A 21,753-nucleotide genomic window follows, 5' to 3' on the forward strand; every position below is an offset into this window, starting at 1 on the left:
ACGGAGAACTCCGCGGGACCTTACCGTGTGTCCCCCCGCGGGGACCTAACCCGCGTGTCCCCCCGCGGCACTTCAGCAGAACAAAGCGGTGCTGACACGTTTCACCGAATTCTCCCGTTTTAAGGGCGTAAGAAAGCGCAGAGGGGACGCTCGGCACACGTGGGGACGCGGCCCTGTCCCGTCTGAGGATGAGCTGTGCTAAGTTCTTGTGAAAAAGGAACAAGAGCCTCATCTTCTAAGTTATCTGACTGGTCTCAAAAGTCATTAACCGCCGTTAGAATATTACCTGAACTTTTTCTTCTGCGTGGGTCGCCAGAGCACACCCACGCTGATGCCGAGGGTACGAGGCCCATCTCCTCCCCACCTTCACTCCCAGAGCAGCCCGTGCGGAACGTGCCTGGACCCCCCTCCTGAGAGGGGCTGGAAAAGCCCGGCGAGCTCAGCGGAGACCTCTGCCTTGACTCGGGGCCGCCTCGCCGCTTGCTCTGCTGCCGTTGCTGGCTCTGCCTCTGGCCCGCTCCCTGCCCTCTGCTCGGCCAAGGGGAAGAGCCCCGGGAGCCGCTCACCTTCCCGCCCCACTCTCCCGGGGTGGCACCGACCCCCCGTGCCCAGCTGGCCCCCACGCAGCCAGGGCCGGTCCCCGTGGGCAGTCACAGGCCGCGGTGGTTCCCTGCTGCTGCCACCCGCACCTGTGCCCCCAGGGCTCGGGGAACCAGCCGGCACCGTCTGTAACCCCAGACCCAAGCGGAGGCCAAAATCATCGCCAGTCGCGTGCCCAAAGGCACAGTCAAAGCACTGGACTGAAAGAAAGCCATTTTAAAGGAATTCAGAGCCACAAAACAAGTCTTCCTCTGCTCCAAGGTTCCGGTGACGCTGACACTTTGACTGACATCGACACTGCGCGATCTTGACTTGCCCCACGCCAGCCACCTCCTGTCCCACGGGCGCTCGACGGAGCTGCCAGACCTTTGTCTTCCACGTCATTAGACAAGTGTCAAACCGATGCACGGAAACATTTCAGGAGCAGGAACAGCTGCATTGTGGAATCAAACTGCTTAGCGTTTTCTGCCTCTTTTTCTCAGGCAAAATTCAAGTGACCTGTCTGTCTCTTTGGAGACTTTACAGGCTGGAGATATTAAAGACATTCAGTATACTTCCTTCTTGTGTCTTACTTTTTTAAATGTCAGGTCTTTTTGTTTCTTGGAGGTCTAGATGCCCTCTAGATGGATTAATAATACCACAGAGATGCAGGCGCCAGGCACATTATAACTTATGAGCTGCAAGAACTCTCCTTTTGCTCTAAAACATTGATGTCTACTCTGTTATCACCATCAAATTTTAAGGCACAAAAGGAATAGCTGAGTCCTTGAAATATTTATTACTGAGCCTTATACCTGCATGCACTGTTTAATGTGCACAGCAGGGAACTGAGTAGGTCACACACGCCTTCTTGCTCCTGAGACAAGTTCAAAAAGCCAGCTCGGCTTTACCTAAGGTGTCAGCAGCACAGCCAGGGCTTGAGTTAATAACTTCTGAACTGCAGAGCAAGATATTCCACACCAGAGCACTTCCCTTCGTATTACTGCTTCATCTGAGCTCAGCTTACTGAGCAGGGACTACAAGCCTCCCTCCAGACAATGCTACCCAGCAGCAGCCGTGGGGAGGCTTCCCAACCTGGGATAAACATCCCAGAGTTCTGAACAACTGACATTTACATGTCAAGTGGAAACCACAACCAAATTTTTAATTCATCTACTATCTTAAGTCAAATTAAAATTCAAGTGGCAGGAGCCGGGAAGAGCAAACTCCTCTTCCAGTGACATTCAGGCACAATTTCCCCAGGGTCAGAGTATGATCTGGCACTGGCTGCCCCTCTAAATGGGAGCAGTGCTTTCAAACACTTTATTTCAGATTAAAATCTTTCATTAGCATATATTCTAAATAGCACTTATATTCATGACAAGTGAGTGGGTGGAGGAGTAAGTTTTACAAAATGGGCTTCAATAGGAGAAATAAGGAAAGAGCAACAATGCAATAGCAATTGCATTTGATTTTCTGTGGACAGCTGCAATTTAGACTTTATTATTTGAAATACAAATGGGAAGTACGTAATAGCTACTAATAATGGAACTTCAGAGCGGCTGGAAAAGGAAGGCTTTAAAATGGATTTGATAGTCCTTGAATTTTCAGCTGAAAGGTTTGGGTGGCAGAACAAAGAAAACCAATACGACGCTGTAAATCTTCTTTCTTCCTGACCTGATGGGTATTGTCTAGTGACTCCACTGGGGTTTGGATCTTCAGCCTTGATTTTTTTTTCCCCCCCCCCCTTTTTTTCTCCTTGAAATCATGCAGAATGCCACTGACAGCATGTTCAGTTACTGCCTGACAGCTGGCCACATGATTTCCATTGTGGTATGAACAAACAGCAGATATATGCTGGTTTTGGCTGGACTAGAGTGAATATCCTTCACGGTAGCTGGTATGGGGCTGTGGTTTGGATCCGTGCTGAAAACAGCGTTGATAACACAGGGGCGCTTTCATTATGGCTGAGCAGGGCTTACACAGGGTCAGGGCCTTTTCTGACTCTCCCCCCATCCCACCGGTGAGCGAGCGGCCGGACGGGGTTGACACACGAGAAGGTAACACTGACAGACGGACAGACAGACAGCTCCTACCTGCTCCTCCGAGCGCTCCAGCCTGGCTCCCCACAGGCCAACCCCTCCAACCTCATCTGAGGAACGTTCCTTCCTTTGCTGCGGCAGACTCTTGGCTCTGGAAGCCCCCGAGCCTTTAACACTCCTTAGTGTATTTTTTTTCTTTAGGAGATTCTTCTTTAGTTCTTCTTCACCCTCTGTGTGGGAGCACAGGGCAGAAAAGCAAACAAACCATGTTTTCCTTAACAGAAACCTCATTGCCAATAAAAGTGGCTTGACAAGGAGTGGGGAAGGTAAGTGCAATGTACATGTGACTGTTTCTGTGCACATTTACTACTTCATCTCTGTCTGCAGCTTTTTCCTGGGTGCAGCAGCCCCAGCAGATTGCTTTTAGCCTCCTGGTAAAGACAGAAACAGTAAACAGGGACACTCCCTAGTTCGGGTGCAACCATGCAAAAACTCCCTTTACACCCACCCTTTGCTGGGTTCCCGAGAAGCACAGTTGCCTTTGATGAAAAGATCAAAACTCATTCACATCTCAGACTTAAAGCTCAGCCTGTCTAGGAGCGCCTTGCTGATGTGAGGCTCCGCAGGCAAAGCTTTGCAGCAGGGATGCTGCTACTTTGAACCTTTTGAAGGTGTCCGAGACCGGGAGGCAGGAGAGCTGGCAGAGCCGCCCAGGCCTCTCATTTGCACCTCACCTGTCATGAGCTGAGGAGGCAAAGCCTGAGATTCGGATGCACTTGACAAGGTGAGGAAGACCAGGGTGGCACCTCCACATTTGCTGTACATTTTCCTGGCTTTTAAATAACGGCACTCTGGAACAGCTCGACATTTCTGTTCCCTTTAAAGACCTGATTAATTTAAAGGCGCAGTGGGTTTGCTGGGGTGACTCACATACCAAAGGAAGGGAGGAATGAAGAAAGAGGAGACTCAAATATTAGTAATTTACTTCAAAACTCTGTCCTTTTGTGCAGCTCTGGCCAAAAGGAGGGAGGTGATGGAAGTTGCCTAAGGACGGTGGTAAAGAAGCTGATGGCAGCGGCTGTGCCCTCCCGAGCTCAGGCCCGACCCCAGTCACCCACCAGACCCCCGATTTGGGGACCCCAGTGTGGTGGGAAGCGTGTCCGTGGGCAGCTGTTAGCAGAGGTGCCAGGCCGGAGAACCCCCGGGGCTGCGGAGCCCTGCGGAGAACCGGGGCCCCGGGAAGGTTCACTGCGGTTCCCCCCTCCCGGGCCAGGGAGAAGCGGTGCCCAAGGGCCAGCGACGGACCCCCCCACATCACCCCTCGGTCTCCCAGCTCTCTGCCTCGACCCCTTCCCGTGCGGGGCACACGGAGGTTTGAGGGGACGGGATGCCCAGGCTCTGGTGGGGTTCGGAGCAGTGAAAAAGCCTCACGGGGCAGCAGCGTGCTGGTGGGGGGATGGGGGCAAAATCCTCTGCGAAGCTGAGCCCCGGCAGGTGACGGGGGGCTGAGCAGCACCTCGCTCTGTATTTGCAAACAAACGGCAGCAGGAGCAGGAGCAATCAGGAAAGGAGGGGATTTGACAGTCACTCACTCAGGCATTTAATTCATAGTTTTCAGCTAATTCAGTCAAAGGAGCTTATAAATTATACTAATGAAATCTGAAGAGCGTACTCCAAATGACACTTCCCCAGGAGTGAGAAAGAGCTCAAATACGACACTACTGATTATCGGGCTTTTTCATTTACAAGGTAAGCCTGCCTTACCACCGAGGGAGCGGAACACGGCACGTGGCATCCTTTCTAAAAGGGGCTCCAGGGGCAATCCCGGTTATGTTACAGCCAACTTCCCTTCCAAGCAGCCTGAAAAAGAGGATCAATGCACACATGGAGAGATGTGACTGGCTGGAGGGAAAGTCGACACCTTTGTTTTAGAGGAAGGATCTGCTTGCTGGAAGCAGGCAAGATGGATAAGGAGGACCCCCTGTGCACAGCCAGCTTGGTGCCCAGGGAGATTTCAGCTGGGTTTCTCCACAAAGGCTCTGGAAGGAGTGGGGCCACGGGCAGCCCAGCCAGCCCCAGGAGCGGGCAAACCGGGCAGACAGCAATGGTCTGCCTGTCCCGGGACAGCATCACCTGCCTCGGGTACACGGACAACCACGGCAGGGCTGCGGGCTCTGAGAAATTCCTCATGAGAAACACTGCAGCAGAAGAGGAATGGTTTGACGGGTCTGAAATGAAAAGGGGCAGTTTTCAGTGTTGTGCAAAGCCTCGGGTTCGCTGAGCGGTGCTGGGACTTTGCTGAAGGGCTGGTTTCAGGTGCTGGAAAAATACCGTGGTTTAGACCCGTGGTTATGCAGCACCACGCTGGCACCTCCACACCTTCGAGTAAACAAACAGTTCAGGGGCTTGAGTCTCTTATCAAAATGCAGTGCTTGAGAAAATTGGAGCCTCAAAATCTCAGTTCTGAGGAACTAAATAAGAGCACTGAGGAGTGATCTCTGGACCTGGGATCAAGCAATACAGAAAGATTTCCAGAGCTGCTTGGAGACTTAGATTTCTGAAATAATTGTGGACAAGGTAGTAATTTTCCATTTCTTTCCTTACTGGTACAGAATCTTAATCCAGGCAAGAAATACACACACAAAGCACCCAGCTAGCATATGGCTGTAGAATGCAGCCGGCCAGCATCCTCTGTGGAGGCTGCTCCTACCTTCAAATATTGGGCAAAACTTATTACACGTGCAAACTCCGGCTCTTTTATCTGCAACATTTCGTACAACTTACTCAAATGAAAACAGTCACAAGGGCAAAGTTAAGACCCATCAGTACGTCTTTCACTGCAGGGTAAAGTCCGGGCAGATTTCTTCCTCTTCACTGTATTAGTTTTCTCTGGAGAAAACAAAAAACAAAACAAAACAAACAAACAAACAAAAAAACACACAAAAAAGGCATGCACATAAATATTTAAAAGGCAGTTTTTCCTACTGTAGGTTGTTTCTTAAAAGATCAGGTACCCAAAGGAAACCAGAGAGCTTAAACTGGGAATGAAGTCAGGCACTGGCCAGTCCCTTCCTCTTCCCCTCCATGTGGAGCCAGCCGGAGCCCCGGGTTCGGTACGAGGCTGCTCCGCCGTCTGCACCTTCCTCCAGGGAATTTTGTGTGGATGATGCTCTGGATTTTAAACTTAAATCTTCTGGAACTGGGATTGGTGAACAAGTGGAGGAGTCTGCAAAACCAGAAAGGAAATACATTAGGGTGTGGCACCTCTCGTGGGGGGGCAGTTCTCTGGTCTCTGACCACCAGCCCGGCTCTGCCGGCGCCTCCGGACGCGTGGCCTTGGGGGTGCCCATCGGAAGCCGCCCAAACGGACACCCCGGGGGTTACCTGCACTCACACCCTTTGGGTTTGGTATCTCCAGGGGAACACCGAGCACTTGCCAGCTTCACAGAACCCCAGCACCATCTGGGTTGGAAAAGCCCCTGAAGCCCCTCCAGCCCAGCCATGACCCTCAGCCTGACCCTTCCCAACTCCCCCAGATCCCTCAGCGCTGGCTCAGCCCGACTCTTCAACCCCTCCAGGGATCCCGGGGACTCCCCCCTGCCCTGGGCAGCCCATTCCAACGCCCAACAGCCCCTTCTGCACAGAAATCCTTCCTCAGAGCCAGCCTGACCCTGCCCTGGGCAGCTTGAGGCCATTCGCTGGGGCCTTGGCTCCAGAGACTCATCCCCAGATGACTTCTGCTCAGTTCCTGGTTAATTCAACTTAAGGAAAACAACACACAACTTCATTAAGCCAGAAGATTAGGTTCTCACAAAAAAAACCCCACAAAACTATAATTAGCGAGCACAGCCAGTGAAGCCCCCCAGGCTGTCCCAGGGGCCACGGGGGTCATCCCTCAGCCACCGCAGCGGCAGGAGCAGCACGCTGCCCACAGCTCCTACCCTCCAGGTTGCGGGACCTCTGCGGGGGTCAGTCCCCCTCCCTGGCCAAGTTGGAAAATGTTCTCCTTGCCACTGGCTTCAAATGAAGCTTCAAATTATTTCTGAAGCTCTCAGGTTTCCCTCCGGATTTCGGGGAGCTTTGTTCCGCTGGTCAGCACCTGTCAGAGCAGAGGAGAGCCCGTCAGCCCTCTCTGAAGCTCGGGTACCTTTGGTACCAGGCGAGGTTTCAGGAATGCCGATTTCCTGCTTCTGTCCCACTTTCTTGTTCGAGGGACTGACCTAAATCACGGTCCTGGGGGTTTCTCCCTTCCAGATGCAAGAGCAAAAGTTACGAAACCCTTTCTCGCTTTTGCAATGTTTTGCTAAGGAGAGGAGGCAGCAACGGCCCCACAGCTCTGCTGCTGCTTCCCGCACGTTCCAGCTTTTCCAAGAAACTGTCTGGGACAGAGGTGAAGGGAGCCGGGTTTGGGGAGAGGAGGCTGATGGGGGACGGCCTGCTCCCCCCGCACCCCTGGAACATGCAACATGAGGCGGCAACGCTGCGACGTCAAAGAGGAGGAGACCCGCGCGCGGCAGGAGTCTCCCTGTGGGCAAAACCACAGGGGCCGAGGGAAAGGCTGCTGCGGCCGCCGAAGGCTTCTCCCAGCAGGAAATGCAGAGCGGGATTTCAAAGCCTTGGGTCAGCTTCACGCCGTCCTCCGCGGCGCCAAGGCCAGCGCTGGCACCTCCGGAGAGCCCACACGAATTGTCTGTTCGCCGGCCTCCCCGGCAACACGCTGCTCCTGTTAGCCATGCTTAATTACACAGGGTGATGGATTAATTCGTGTGTTTGGGGCTTATCCAATCTGGAGCTCAGGCCCTATCTATTTTTCTTCCATTTCTTCCCCTGTCATCGCTGACAGTCAGGAAACTTCAAATTGAAAAAGTCCCTTCTGCTTCTCTCTGCCAGACTGAAGCACTTACCGTTGAGTGGCCGTGGGGATCAGGTGGATAGATCTTTCCAACGTTTTTGTCTCTGTGTAACTACAGAGCACCTCGGATCCAAGAGCACATTAACGTTCTGTGTTTTCTGTTTCACTGATTGGCAAGCACAGAAGCCAAGCCTTTCCCACAGGCAAATGAATGGCTGCAGAGGAGGAATACCAGGAACCTCTCTTTGTTACCTTCATAATACGAACACTTAAAACTGAAGAGACAGGCATTTCCTTTTTGTATAGAGAATTTATTGCCAAGTGCTGGGCCTGGGAGCAATTTTCCTCTTTCTGTTCAGTTCATTTGTACTAATCCGCAGGGTATAATCTAAGTGAAAGAAAACAGTGCAGGTCAGTGACCCCGGTCGCTGATGTGGCTGCCTGGGATGGAGGTTGGCTGGCTTAGACCAGCCTAAACTGATTTGTGGGCCTGAGCCCTAAAATCCTTCTGTGATGGAAACAGTCCTCTGTTGTCAATGCCAGAGACCTCATGTGAGAGCAGAGATACACCACAGGGCTGGTGCTGTCTGCCTGGTTTTGCAGTCTAAACCCTCCCATTCTGGTTCAGGAAACAACGTTTGTTTACTTTAGGAGGAAGAAGGTACAGAAATGGCTGTTACAGTTGCATGGCAGCTGGGAACAAAGATGGGCCGATATTCTGCTTTGTTTGCAGTTCAGACGATAATAAATGGACAGTGTCCCCACGTGCGAGAGGCTCATTGTCAGATAAAATTTGCTAAAGCTCAGGGTGGTTTTCGAGGCAGCTGTATCTCCACATCTCCTGATCACACCAGTCAGTACTTTCTGCTCAGCCAGCCAGGACCGCAGTGAATTCATCTGACCAGTTTCTCCGTAACGGCTCTTGGGGCTCAGAAATCCTGAGCGGGTTTGTGTTCTGCTCCAGAAGTGTGCTACTGTTTGAAGTCTGCTTCCTCTACCCAGCGTTGCACGTTACCAGAAGAACCTAATGCCAGCTTCGATGCTGTTACTGGCCTTTGCCTGTTTCTCAGATTATCTGAAATACGCGAGATCTCCTTTCACACGCTGCATCAACACACTCCCTTTTCTACAGGCTCAGCAGTTAATACTAAGCTGAACTCTCCGACAAGTATCAAACATAAAAAGGAACCAGAAAACACAGGGCAGCTCTTCACAGGCTGCGAAAGTGCTTTTGGAGTTGCTGCAGGTAAAGTCTCCCCGGACCTTGGGAGCTGAGCACCGGGTGGGAAGGACTGCCCGGGAACGTCCCAGGTAGCCCGAGGGTTTGTTCCGCTGAGATGCCAGAAAAACACCATCCCAGCCCTTACCCTCTTCTGCCTTGAGCTGTACAGAAGGACTGTCCAGTTCTTCCCAAACCAGGAAAGACAGAAACAAGTTTTCTTGAAAAGTGTATAAAAATGAGCCATTTGCAAGGACGACTGGACTGGAGCGTGACACTGACCTGCACAGACGGGACACAGGACGCTGGCGGTGGGATGTGCTGCTGCTCCTCCCATCCTTTCCCCGTTTGACTCCTGCCTTTTAACATAACCCATGTTTTTGTTTTCCAGGTCTGAGCACACGCATTGTTTTAACGCTCCTCCAGCGTTAAAGACCGCACAGACGTTGATGACCACGACCTCAAACAAAAGCGGAGGTAACCGCAGAGGAGCTGCTGTGTTCATCAAGACGCCTTCCAAGACTGCAGACAGACCGTATATCATTTCCTTTAAAGGGAGCTAGAAAGTAGGATAATTTCTGAGACTTTAATTGTCTTTTAAGACTGTAGGCAGTGGATTGCAACAAGTTGTAGAATTTGTACCACTGCTTGTAGGCTGTTTCACTATGGAAGTGAGATCATCACAGAAACAAGAAATACCAACATTCAATTATACTGGGGTTTTTTTTGTTTTTTTGTTTTGGTTTTTTTTTGAGGACAGATCAACATCTTTAGTGCTGAATTACTTAGACAAGTAGACGACTCTCATTCTGCTCTTTTGTTGATGTCTAAATAATTTTTCTCCCTTCCAATAGTTCTCTGCTGCCCTGCCCTGTGTTATCTCCCATCATCTGACCAAGCCACGATATTCTCCTGTCCTCTGCTCAAAATAGTATGGTCCTGACGCGGGAGAAAACAGGAAACGGGTGATCTAACTCAGCGCATCACCTCGCTCCCAGCCATGCAGCAGCCCAGAGAAAGAATAATGAGGACATATAAAGGGGAAAAATATATTTCGGGACTGTTAAGTGGGGAAGCAGTTGAGAGTGCTTAGTTCTCAGAGAAAGCAGAAATGCTCGCTCCATTTATAGAATCTTTTCTCTTTCTGTCCTGAACGGTACAGGTTTATCAGAGCAGCTGCTCTTTAAAGCCTGAGGCGGGGGCTCCGGACACAAAAGGCAGGTCCAGGGGCCAGGGTGCTCCCTCCCCACCCAGGGGAGCCGGGGGTGAGACGTGAAGGGCTGGATTTGCATGAGTTCTGAATCGGTATTTCCAAACATCACAAAATAACATTTTCCTGGGCGTTGCAGATCAATTTTGGGGGAAATGAGTGAGGCTAGCAGAGGCAAAAAGAGCAGCTGCAGCAGGATAGTCTCATGCCACTGAATTGTCACCGTACCGCAGCCGTGCTCAGAGAAGTGACAGTTGTGCAACAGCAGAGGAGCGAGATTATGGAGACTCACAGGAGAGAGGAACCACTTCATTTGAAAAGCAGACAAGAACAGGCAATTATACTTCTGTGGGTAGCAAATAAGGCTTTTAGTTGCAAAGTGAAGTCTAAACTGCTACTGAAACTCGAGTGCTTCAAGATGCAGGAACTGAACCTTTGGCTGCATGTCGGTGAGGCCCAGCACCACCCCCGACGTGGGGTCCTGAACTGGGGGAATCCAGAAACACGCCTCCAGCACCGACAGACCTCGCTCTGCCCCCCACAGCCCTCCAGCCCCTCCAGCCGAGGACTCCCCCCATCCCCGGCTCCACCGCACACAGAGCCAGGACACAGCCTCAGCCCTTCCACCAACCTCCCGGCCATGCCAAAGAAGTTGCCCAGAGGCGCGATTCCCCCCGGAGATCTGTCCCCTTTGCCAGCAGACGTGGGAGGCAGCGGCAGGGATTGTCCCTGCAGGGAAGGTTCATTGAACACCCAACAGCTCCTGCACAAACCCCGGAGTGGCCAACGCAGCAGGGAGCGCCGCGGGCACCCGCTCCCTTGGGTACCGCTTTCCAGTGATGAGAGTCAGACTCTGCTGAGCTCCAGGCTGCTTTATTTACGCTCCTCCTGGTGTTGAAGCTTACTAAAAAATGAGGATGGATCTCTATTCTACCCCACATTGTGCAATGTAAACCTACTCAGATTTTAAGGCTGTGAAGGAATTATCAGACACCCAGGAAATGCTGGATCATCTGTACCTATTCTCATTTTCTGTGCCCCTCTAGCAAATCGCCCTGCAGTTTCCTGCTGGTATGGTGCTAAAATAGAAGGGAAATTGTTTCCTTATGAATCAGCACAACCAGTATCTTTTGCTTGTTTTATCTGGCTGAGTAATTTGTACTTGGGAGGGAGAAAGCTGTGCCCATGATCCCATAAAACATCCACAGTCAAACACCCACAGACCCAAGGGAAGATGAGGGACTCTGGATCTTGGGACCCAAATATCGAGACACATTTCTAATTATTTTTTCCATCTGCCAGCTTTTGATTAGACCCTACAGTCTGTGCTGAGGCACACAGGCAGTGTCTCCCGCAGCAAAGCAGGGAGGATCACCTGGATACCCCATCCTCGCACCCCACACGCTCCCGGTCGCCGCCGTTAGAGCGAGCAGAGTCCATCGCTGCTCTGAGTGTTTGGGAAGTTGGGAGTTGCTGCAGAGGTATAAAAGAGCAGGATGAGACATGACAACTCCTCTGCCTGTGACCTTAAAAAGACATTTTTGCTAATAGAGACCGAACACAGACATCCCTTCCCTGCTGGCAGCTGTCTGTACGCTGTTGCGGGCGCTGCGTGTGCGGGGCAGGCAGCGGCGTGCCCGGCTCCCTGGGCAGCAGGAAGGTGTCAGACAAACCTCCACAGGCTCACAGCTTCAGTCCCTGTGTACGAGGCACAAAAGCCATCACCCCTTCGAGGGGGGCATCTCTGCCCTCCAGAGCTCTCAGGATCACTCCTGTGCACGCTTTATTTCTGATGGGGTGAAAGCAGGTGTTCTCCCGTAGCAGGAAGGATAAAGGCAGCAGCTCAGGTGATGAGAAAGGCTGGGGTCTCGTGCCTGGCGTGTGGCAGCCCCAGAGCAGAGCCCCCCCATCGCTCCGAGCTGTGGGACCTGCCTCCCCCACAGCTCTGGCAGGGAGAGCACAGCAGAGGCCCTGGCACACACCGCTCCCCTTCCCAGGGGTGCACTTGGGGGCAAAGGAGAGGTACAAATTCGGACAAGTGCCACCTGAGGGTTAAGCTTAGTCACATCTTTGGTTGCTGAGGAGCAGGTGACTCTTACTGCCTATGGCCTGAGCCATAAACCAATCTAGTGCATTCGGACTCCAGTGAAAGCCTGATCCCCGGCAAAAATTAGGAAGAAACCCACACTGACACTGACTACTTTCTCCCTGACAAGCATGCCTCTTGCCTGGGTTCTGCTGCTTGCTCCTGGCCGCAGGGCCAGCCAGCCCGGCCATGGTGCTGGGGACGGATGCACCGAGCAGCCAGTACAAGCCCCGGGCTCCACGGATGGGGGTGTCAGGGGTGCCACAGGGCACCAGTGGCCCCCGAGTGGCATCGGAGCAGCCAGGGGCAGCCAGCACCCACCCCTGCCCCATCTCCTCCCGGGGCACAGGAGCAGCTTGGCCTTTTCAAACCCACGACACAGAGCCTCCCCCCTGCCCCTCAGGACAGTCTGCTCATGACTGTCACAGATTTTGAGTTTTATAGCGAGTCTCACAATGGGCACTTTTCATTGAAATTGTGTCTCTTGCAGTCGTAGCATTTCACAAAGAATTGGGGATTTCATAAGACATGAGTTTACCCTAGTCCTTTCCTTTCCTGAGCAAATCTGACTTAACACAAGTTTAAAGGGCTTTTAAAGTGCTAATCAAGAGGAAGCTGGAATTTATCACTGTTTATAACCATCTTAACCAGGGGATGCACGTTCTTTACGGGGAGCTGATCAGAACCACCATGTGAAACAGTGAAGCTCAACAGCAAGGGGAAACCCACAGGAGACACAGACCCGCCCGAGGGCAGCACTGCTGTCCCCAGCCCCTCGTGCCCTTCAGATGCCGGTGTCCCGCTGGCGTGCCCCCGGTTTCCCCCCTCCCATAAACACCGGCCCTGCGGAGCTGCCCGGCTCCTCTCACCTGCATCACTGGGATCCCATCCACATGAGCTCAGTCTCTCTGACGTGTTTATTTGAAAGGTCAGGATCTGACTCATGACTCCAGTATGGTGATATTTTTGGCTCTGTTTTAATCATTCTCCTGTAGGTCTCATACACAGCCTGCCAGCATTTCTCGTCCTCCCAATTATGGTGAAAATAGATTATTAGTAATAGACTAATTCAGGAACTGTTTTGGAATTATTGACAAACGGGATCTAATCCAACCATATGAATTCCTCACTTATCTTCCTTGCTGCAGTGCTGGTATGTGGATAAATGTTGGACCTGGCTTTCCACGATAGCTGGAGGGCAGAGAGCAAGGGAGATGACTCCTGTCTGCTGCTATGAACATTTATCTGAACATCCTGATGTTTAACGTTAACTTGCCAATGCAAAAAGGAAGACAAAACCCCATCCCTGGGACACCTGCTGTTCACCTGGGGTCTCCCTTCCACTTCCAGTGACAGAACCAACACTTCTCCGCACTCTGCGGAAAACCAGTGCCCTGGTCCTTAAAGCCCAATCTCACTGCATCAGCCCTAGGCTTTCCCGTCCAGACCATGTGAACTCACAAATCTTTTTCACATTAATTCATATTCCTCAGTCTAGACACATCATGCCCAGTAATTTCACTCCTGAGATCTCAACAATTTTAAAACTGCATTTCCTCTGCAGCAATCTTATTCCACATTAATTTCATGTCTTTCATGTCTCATTATTTGGCAAATATTAATTCATACCCAGCCCTCCTGTGAAGCAGAGAAATTGCTATCATTAACCTCATTTTTAGAAAGGAGAGAGTGGAGAAATTAAGTGGTGTGCTGGGGGCAAAGAGGGAGAATCAGTATCAACAGGGGAGTAAGAGCTCAGCAGTCCTGTCTGAGCCATCCCTCCCTTCAGCGTCCCGAGAGACCTGCATCACGCTTTGCCACGTCTTCTCTTCTGTTTTACTCCGTGTAACCTCTTTAATGAACACCAGGGTTTCCCAGGCATGAGAACAAGGAATGTCTGCTTTCCCCTCTCCCCCCCAGCAGACCAGCACCAACTCATCTTCAAAGTCTCTGCGTTGGGCGCCCCTTGCGCCGCCGTGCCCTCACAGCGGGACTGGGCTCCATCCGTCCGCACGGCTCAGCCCGGGTTTGCCGCCTCGGCAGCAGCCACAGCGAGGTGAGAAGGAGCTGGTTTCCCCCAAGGCAGGGCTTTCTCAGCCGTTTGTATTTTTGCCAGGTGACACGTCCGGCACACAGAGTGGTTCGCCGTGCCCGGCTGTCCCAGTGCTGAGCCGCGGGGAACGTGCCGGCGGTCCTGGAGCTGGCACAGGGCCCCTCAGCGCTCGCTGGGCAGCCTCTTGCATCGCTGCGTTTACTGGAAACTCCTATCTCAGCTGGCAGAAGCCTGGATTGCCAAAAATTACATCTCAGCTTGGGGAGGTGTCAGGACAGATATTTTTGAGTTCTGGACAAGCTCCCTCAGTGAAATGCAATTACTGTGAAAAGCTGTTTGTACAGGAGATGGATTTTGTTGCGCAGACACAGGATGCCACGCTCCTCACAGAGCCCGCAGCCAAGGCACAGCACCTTAGGGAACACGCTTCCCTGTTACTAACGCAACAGACACTTACTGAGGCTTGAGAGAGGGGAGAATTACCTGACTGTACACTGAATTTTCCTTTTCTGTTTCTCTTTCATTTTCCTGGTCTTTTAGGTAAGTGTTTAGCTTTCCAAGAAATGCGTTCATTAAAAGGTTTTGGTAGCCTGAGGTACGACTCTACCACCAAAAGAACCCCCCCACCATAAAAATCATGTTAGCTGATGGACTGGTTGCTGAAGGCTGAGCACAATTAATGAGATTTCTCCACCATTTGGGATTCGTGCATGACCAGGGCCATGACCAGGGCAAGGGGAAGTATTTAAGACATGAAATGCTTTTTCCACATGAAGGGGTGAAAGTTAAAATAGCAGAAGTGGGTTGCAGCAGGCTTCCATTCCCAGGCTATCAAGAAACCCAAACAAATAATTCATAGGAGTTTTGATGTCATTTTCAAATGCTATAAATTTTGTTAAGCAATTTGCAGAAAACGGAGCAAGACTCCAAGAAAAAAAAAAGGCCTTTCTGATCATTCTTTAACTGCTTTAATATGATTTCTTTGCGTTTGAAGAGCAGCACTGGGCTGGAGCACCAGCCCAGCCCCGGGACACAGCCCTGCACAGAAGGACAAGCACCATCCTGCTGGAACCCCCTTCTTCCCTTCCACCCGTCTTCCCCGCGGTTGGCTGCACCCAAAGACATAAAAGACCAGAGGCTGGGTGTGTGTCAGAGCTCAGGGCCCCCTTTCATCAAACACAAATGCTTATCACCACTGGGTGTGCCTGGTCTCTCTTCTGGGTTGAGTGCCCAGTGGCCAAACTGGGAAAACCAGAACAGGGGCTCTGGAGTTGCGTTTAGAAAAGCAAGTTTTAGAACAAGTTTTTATCCTTGCCAGGGTCCCATGGACATGGTACCACACACCATCCTGTGCTCTTAACAACTCCCCGTGACCCTCGGGGAGCAGAGACTACGCATCGCCAGAATGTCTGCTCAGCCCCACCAGCTTGCACCTGACACAGTTCTTCCTAGTTCAGTGGAAAATGAGTTGATGAGTGCATTAGAGTGCAGAGTAACTAATTCTTTTTTTTATTTTTAATTTCCACACAGATATGGAGAGCTTTCCAGAGGAAAAGTCCTTCCGTGTGGGTGTCCGCTGGAGCAGGGGTTCTCAAGGAGGGCAGGCGCGCTGCCCAGAGCCCCCTCTGGCTCAGGAGGAAGGCTTCCCCCTTCCCAGGCAAGTGATTTAATTGCCCAGTTAGAGGACCAGCCTAGCTGCGAGGATCACTCCAGCTCTGCCTGTCTCTGGCAGGCTCTGAGAGAGCTTGTGTGACCCAGCCCCTCAAGACGCTGGTGGGAAGAATCTCTTCTGTGTGTCCTGTCCAAATCAGCAGCTTCCTAAGGGTACTGCCCCTTCCCAATGACTGACTTTTACAGGAACACCGAGAAAACTGGGGTTATTAGGAGCAACAGAGAGACACCCTCGATGGGTAGAACTTTTTGAGGTTGCTCCTGCAATATTCCCTCAAGATGGATGGTGACACCTGCGTAAGGGTGTCAGCCAGTTATACTCCTGGCCCTTTAAGCCTTGGTCTGAAATGTAATACTTCAGGAATATGATGGTTTAAACAATTTTAGTCAGTGAGTCAGTTCCGGATTATCAGCCTGCAGAGGGAGGATAGTGACTCTCCCTCATAAATTAACAACCAACAAGCTCTTGCCTTTGATGAATGTTATTTTAAAGACTCATCTCTGTTCTTAGCTCCAAGCACACTGCCCATTAATCACTGCAAAGGAACATTGCACCCTCCTCCCCCTGACAGCTTTATTACTGGGATGACTAGTTCAGCATCACCAGAAAAGAGGGAGAAGGAAACAGAAAAGATGTGGTGGCACCAGACACATGGGGAAGGAGGTGCCGTTATGGGAAAGCCGCCTCAAGTGATGGGAAGCGGCACACAAGTGCTTGCAAGACTTCCAGACCTAAACATATCAGAAAACAACTAAACATATGCCTGTCCTCAAAGTTTTGCCTGGTTTGGGAAAAAGGAGTGGGAAAGGTCCTGTGAGCAGTTCAGAGCAGGCTCTGGTTGCCTCATCTGACTGCCACACACCCCTAAGCGGCTAGGTGAGCTATTTCCATTAACAGTTGCTGTCTCACCAGTACTGAACTCCCCCACTACGCAGGTGAGCTCCTTGGTTGGGCCCCGAGTCTGCACCTCATTGCTCCCCACAAGCTGTGATTTACCAAGGAGGAATACCAGTTAAACCGAGCGTGACAGGCAACGGGGCTGCCGAGGAACAATTGCCTTGCACGTCTTGGATTTCATATCTCAGTTTTGAGACACTGAGACAACCTGTGATTATCCCTAAACTAAGCCTAGTGATACCGGTGAAGAGCCTCTGGGTATGACTGAGCAGGAAAAAAATCCCAGAAATATCAGTTCAGTGAATATTTATTCTAACTCGCAAGGCATCATGGAAGGGTGGTAACTGCAACAGCTGCCAAGATGTGATCCAATCTCCTAAAATCTCAGATGAAATTTATTTGTGGTCTAATTCCACTAGTTTCTGTGAAGACAGAAGAGGTCTGCCCTTCACACTGGGTATCTACAAAGGGGATTATATTTCAGGTCAGGCTTGGGTACTTGTGTCCGTACAGAGATGTGTATGTATATAGACACAGACATTTTCAAGTGCAAAGGGAGAGCCATGCTCTGACCCTGGGACTGGACACAGACATTGCTTCACACTGGATTCAGAGCACAGGGAGGGATTCACCCCAGTGTAAAAGGGCTCCCAGAGTGACAGGTTTCGCCCGCTCGGGCTTCTCCAGAGCAACGCTGCCCAGATGCTCTGCTCCCCCAGTGATGCAGTAGCAGAGGAATGCTGATGGCTTGTAGCTGACTGCATGCTCGCAGCATCATTTCTATTTATTCCTCACAGGCCTCATGCCACCCTAATGCTGGCTCAGCTCAGACAAGCATATGCTTATTTGGAACAGTTTTTAAACTCTTTGCTCTTCCAAGTGAAATCCATCTTTCCAGAAACCCTTTTTCCTGCCTTCCCAGGAGTCTCTGCAAACTTCTTGAACCCATTCTCCTCTACCAAGACCCTTCCCTATGCTGGAGTCTTGCTTGGAGATGGGACATTTGAGGACCTGGCGAAGTTTAACAGAGCCACAGTCAGTGCTGGTCTTGTAGCCTTGGCCATTTGCTCATAAGTTTGAGGACCCCACAGACAACACTGCTCCTGGCACTGATTATTATTGCTTCAGAACACTGACTTCAAACCAGAGTTTAATGACTGGCAAATCAGTAAAATACATTGACAAGAGAAAGTAAATCTTCACTTGGCTTCTGCTCCACCACTGACGACCAGAGGAAGGGTTCTGGTTGTAAACCATACGTGATGGCGAGATACTGCTGCAGCATCTCTCCCTGGAAGTGCTCCAGTGCCGTTAGCCGGGGGGATTACTCCAGCGTGCCTTGTCAGAAGGGAGCAGCTGATGCCTGCTGACACTCCCAGGAAGGTGAACCCTCTGCCCACACCCCACAGCCCCTGGAAAAGCTTTGGAAGGCCTCTAAGGCCCTGAGCAGAGCTCATTGAGATTTGTCTCAATAGGCTTTAAAATCACAGAGTCATCTAGGCTGTAAAGGACCCTGGAGATCCTCTAGTCCAACCATTTGCCTAGCACAGTTCCCACCTACGGCATGTCCTTAAGCTCTAAATCAAGTAATAAAAGGCCATGGGAATCCTCCCATGAACTTCACTGGGCCTAACAAAACACCATTAGTCTTACAATTCTTTCTCCCTATTGTTTCTGCATTTCACCCCCCAGACCTTTATTTTCTCCTTGGCCTACATTGCACTACCAATTGCTCTGAAGAAGGAAGGGAGATCACACTTATTAGGCTGGCATGCTCATTAGCACAGGCATTAAAATAAAGTTGGAAGGTTTTAAAATGAATAATGCCAAATTGCAGCATATCCAAAGGCTTTAAAACTGTGCAGGCTGCAGAGAAAAATGGGGCAAGCCCTCGCCTGGCTGCACAGGTAGCCCTGGCAGAGGAGATTTTCCAGAGGAAAGGAGCTGGTGAGCGGGAGCAAGGTCCTTCTGAAGCAGGGGAAAAGTTCCTTTCATCCCAGACTCACTAACTTAACAAGGAAACTTTTAAACCAAGATTGATGAGGCTGGTTACATGAGCCTACAGGTGGGTCCAAACCACAGAGGCCTGGAAGGAAGCCTAAGCACAGATAGTCAGAGAGGGGACAAGGAGGAAAAAAGGGCTCATTTTTGTTCACCCTCTTTGATGTCTGTGTCCTCATGAAAGAAATACACAAGTAAGCTCGTTGCCAAGAACGGCAGAGGATTCCTATACAAAAGATTTGCAAGCAGAAAGTCAGTTGTCTGTAACAGGAAAGTATTATCAAAGAGGATTTTTTTTTTTTAAGTTGCAGGAAAATATTTTTCAGCCAAAATTGTTTTCAGTTTAAGATTGATAGTGGTAGGTTTTGTTTTAAACTTTTTTTAAAAAAAAATCAATTTTTCCATTTCCATCATTTTTCCCTGTGCCGAGGCCTTTGCTGCATGGGAAGCACTAGTGAAGCTTTGTGGGCCCACAGACCCCCCAAGTCCCCTCACCTCCACCGCTCTCTGCCCACCAACCCCCTGAGCCCCCCCCAGATGTTACACACCCAACAGCCTCTAATCCCCGAGCCAAAAGGTGAAAGCAATAGTCTGATAAAGGCAACTAGCCCTGCCTTAGTGGGCTCTTTTCTGTTGTGTTTAAGGCAGGTAAAGATTCCAGAAAAATATTTTATAGATAGAGCTTTTCTTTACCTAGAAGCAGAAGTTTATATTTTTCACTTAAAGTTTCTAGAAATAGCAGAAACAGTTGCTTGGGAAAACTGTGCATGTTTTCAGAAAAAAAGATAAAAAGCCTTCCGGGTTGAGACTTGAAGTGATGCATGCCAGAATTTAGCTTTTCGTTTGAACTTTTTTTAAAATATCTTTTTCATACAAGGAACAAAAATAGAGCTTTTTGCATTTGAAATGTCAGATTTCAAAGGACCTCGGTGATAGCCCCGTGCCTGCCAAGCGCGGCAGGGATCGGGGCCAGCTCCTGGATGTCTGGCAAAGCCCCGGGGTGGGGTCTCGCCCCCACTCCCCAGCCCTGCCCAGATCCTCACGGATCTCCCGACACTGGTAATGGCACCACAGACACGGAGCCCAGCGCGATGGGAACCTCCTGCTCTGCCAGGGCCGAGGGGGGCTGGAGGGACACCGGGGCGTTTGTCTCTTCAGGCAGACACGGAGGCACCGTGGCAAAGAGGGCAGAAGGTGTTTTGAGAGGCAGAGCTTGTCATCATAGGAAAGAACTAGATGACGCAGTTCATCTAAAGATCCGGGACCACAAAGAAAATTGAACCAACATTTATACACACACGTGCTAATTACTAGGGGCATTAACACATCATACGAGTTTCATAAACTGAAAATATCGCAAACCGCACGTTGCTAGGTACCTTGCTTTGGGAACCGCTGCCCGAGAGCCCAGCAGGCTCCAGCAGATTAACGAAGAGCAAAATCATATTTAGTGACAGTAGTGACCAAGTTCACAGCCAAGATCCAAAACAGCAAAGGGTAGAGACTGAAAAAAATCTTCCAGGAGAGAATAGACATTGTGAAGCAAGATTTGAGGATTCTTCTTCTCTTCAAAAGAGGAAGCAAATATTATCACATCAGCCCCCAGCCCTGACAGCAAGCCCCAAGGTGGAAACCAGCTCTTCTCGGCAGAGAGAGCAAAAAACCAAAGCACACCACTAATCCCAAGGAGAGGCCCCCAAAACACATCTGAAACCTGAACGTGGAGATATTACAAGGGAATGCAAATGGCCCTTGAATTCCTGTCTACCCAGTTGTACCTGGACTTACACCTCACACTGCCCAGCTCTTTCTAAATCAAGGGTGTTTCTTGGTACAAACCATGATAATAAAACACAGAGGAACCTGGCTTAACAGCTCTCAAATTCCTCAGGACAAGCTCATCATCACCTGTCCTGCAGGGCAAGAGACCAACTCAGAAAACTGAGGAATAGCCACGAAAATCAAACAGAACAGGCCAACTTTATGGCAATGAGCTCACCCTTCTGAAGGGGCTGAACATGCTGCATCCAGGCATCTGCTGGGAGGAGAGCAGGGCGCTGGGAAACCAGGGCCAAAGGTGGCACAGGGTGCAGGCTCCTAGAAATAAGCCCTGGGTGATAAGGTGATGAGCTGCAGCTTGGTGAGGGACACACACAACCAACACCTGAAGGGAATTGCCACCACCACACCTGGCCCTCATCTTCAGAAAGCTTCCTTTCGCTTTCTCACCTTACACAATGGCATCCACAACCTCCTGTGGCATCTCAGTCAGCTGCCAGCATTTTGTAATCTAAAAGCGTGTGTATACTTTGAAAAAAAAGTCCTGATTTTTTTAAAGCAGCGCGCCCTGATGAGCCATCTCATCTGCTGTCACCCATCCTACAGCAGTGATGCTGTGCTTTCCCCAGGCTAGGCTAGGTGAGCAGCTAAACCCAGGAAGGTTTCTATGCGTTTAGGTAACATGCAGAGCACTCTCATCACCTGTGGAGTGTGGTGGTGGAGGAGAAGAGGAACAACTGTGGGATTTGGGCAACGTTGTTCCTTCCTGCAAAGCCCTGGCTTTAGCCTCTGAGCCCTGAAGCGTCTCTCCGAGCACAAGGAATGCAGCCTGGCTAAGTGGCTGTGAGTAATCTCATTTGGCTGATATTTTCCTGAGTTTATCAACCTTTAACTTTTTTATGACCTTCCTGAGTAAGTACAAACATTGTAAATTATATACTTCTTGAAAGCAGGAGGTGGCAATGTGCAATAAAGCAGCTGTCAGGAGTGTCATTTGAACTTGAGATGATGGCAGATTCAAAGCGTTTTTAATAATGCTTCTGATTGTTATTTCTATCTAAAAGCAAAAAGAAGACATACATAATGAGAATTGTGTGTTTTGCTCTTAGAGCACACTTTAGCTTTTCACACCAAATGAAACAATGAAACCTTTTCCCACTTGTGTTGATGCGAGGAGAAGGAAGCCCTCTCCCTGAAGAAGGACAGAGACCCGATCCCACACCTGGAAACTCAGCGCGTGCCCTGGAGGCGCAGGAGATGGGGTAACGCGGTGTAGGTAAGAACACTGACAACAACCTTTAGTCCAGGACCGCTGGTACCCAGTACGTGATGTCCTGCAAGACTGGGCTAAACATCGCCCGCG

Source organism: Athene cunicularia, assembly GCF_003259725.1.
Source record: "Athene cunicularia isolate RWA chromosome 4 unlocalized genomic scaffold, athCun1 chr4_part3, whole genome shotgun sequence".
In the NCBI taxonomy this organism is placed as follows: domain Eukaryota; kingdom Metazoa; phylum Chordata; class Aves; order Strigiformes; family Strigidae; genus Athene; species Athene cunicularia.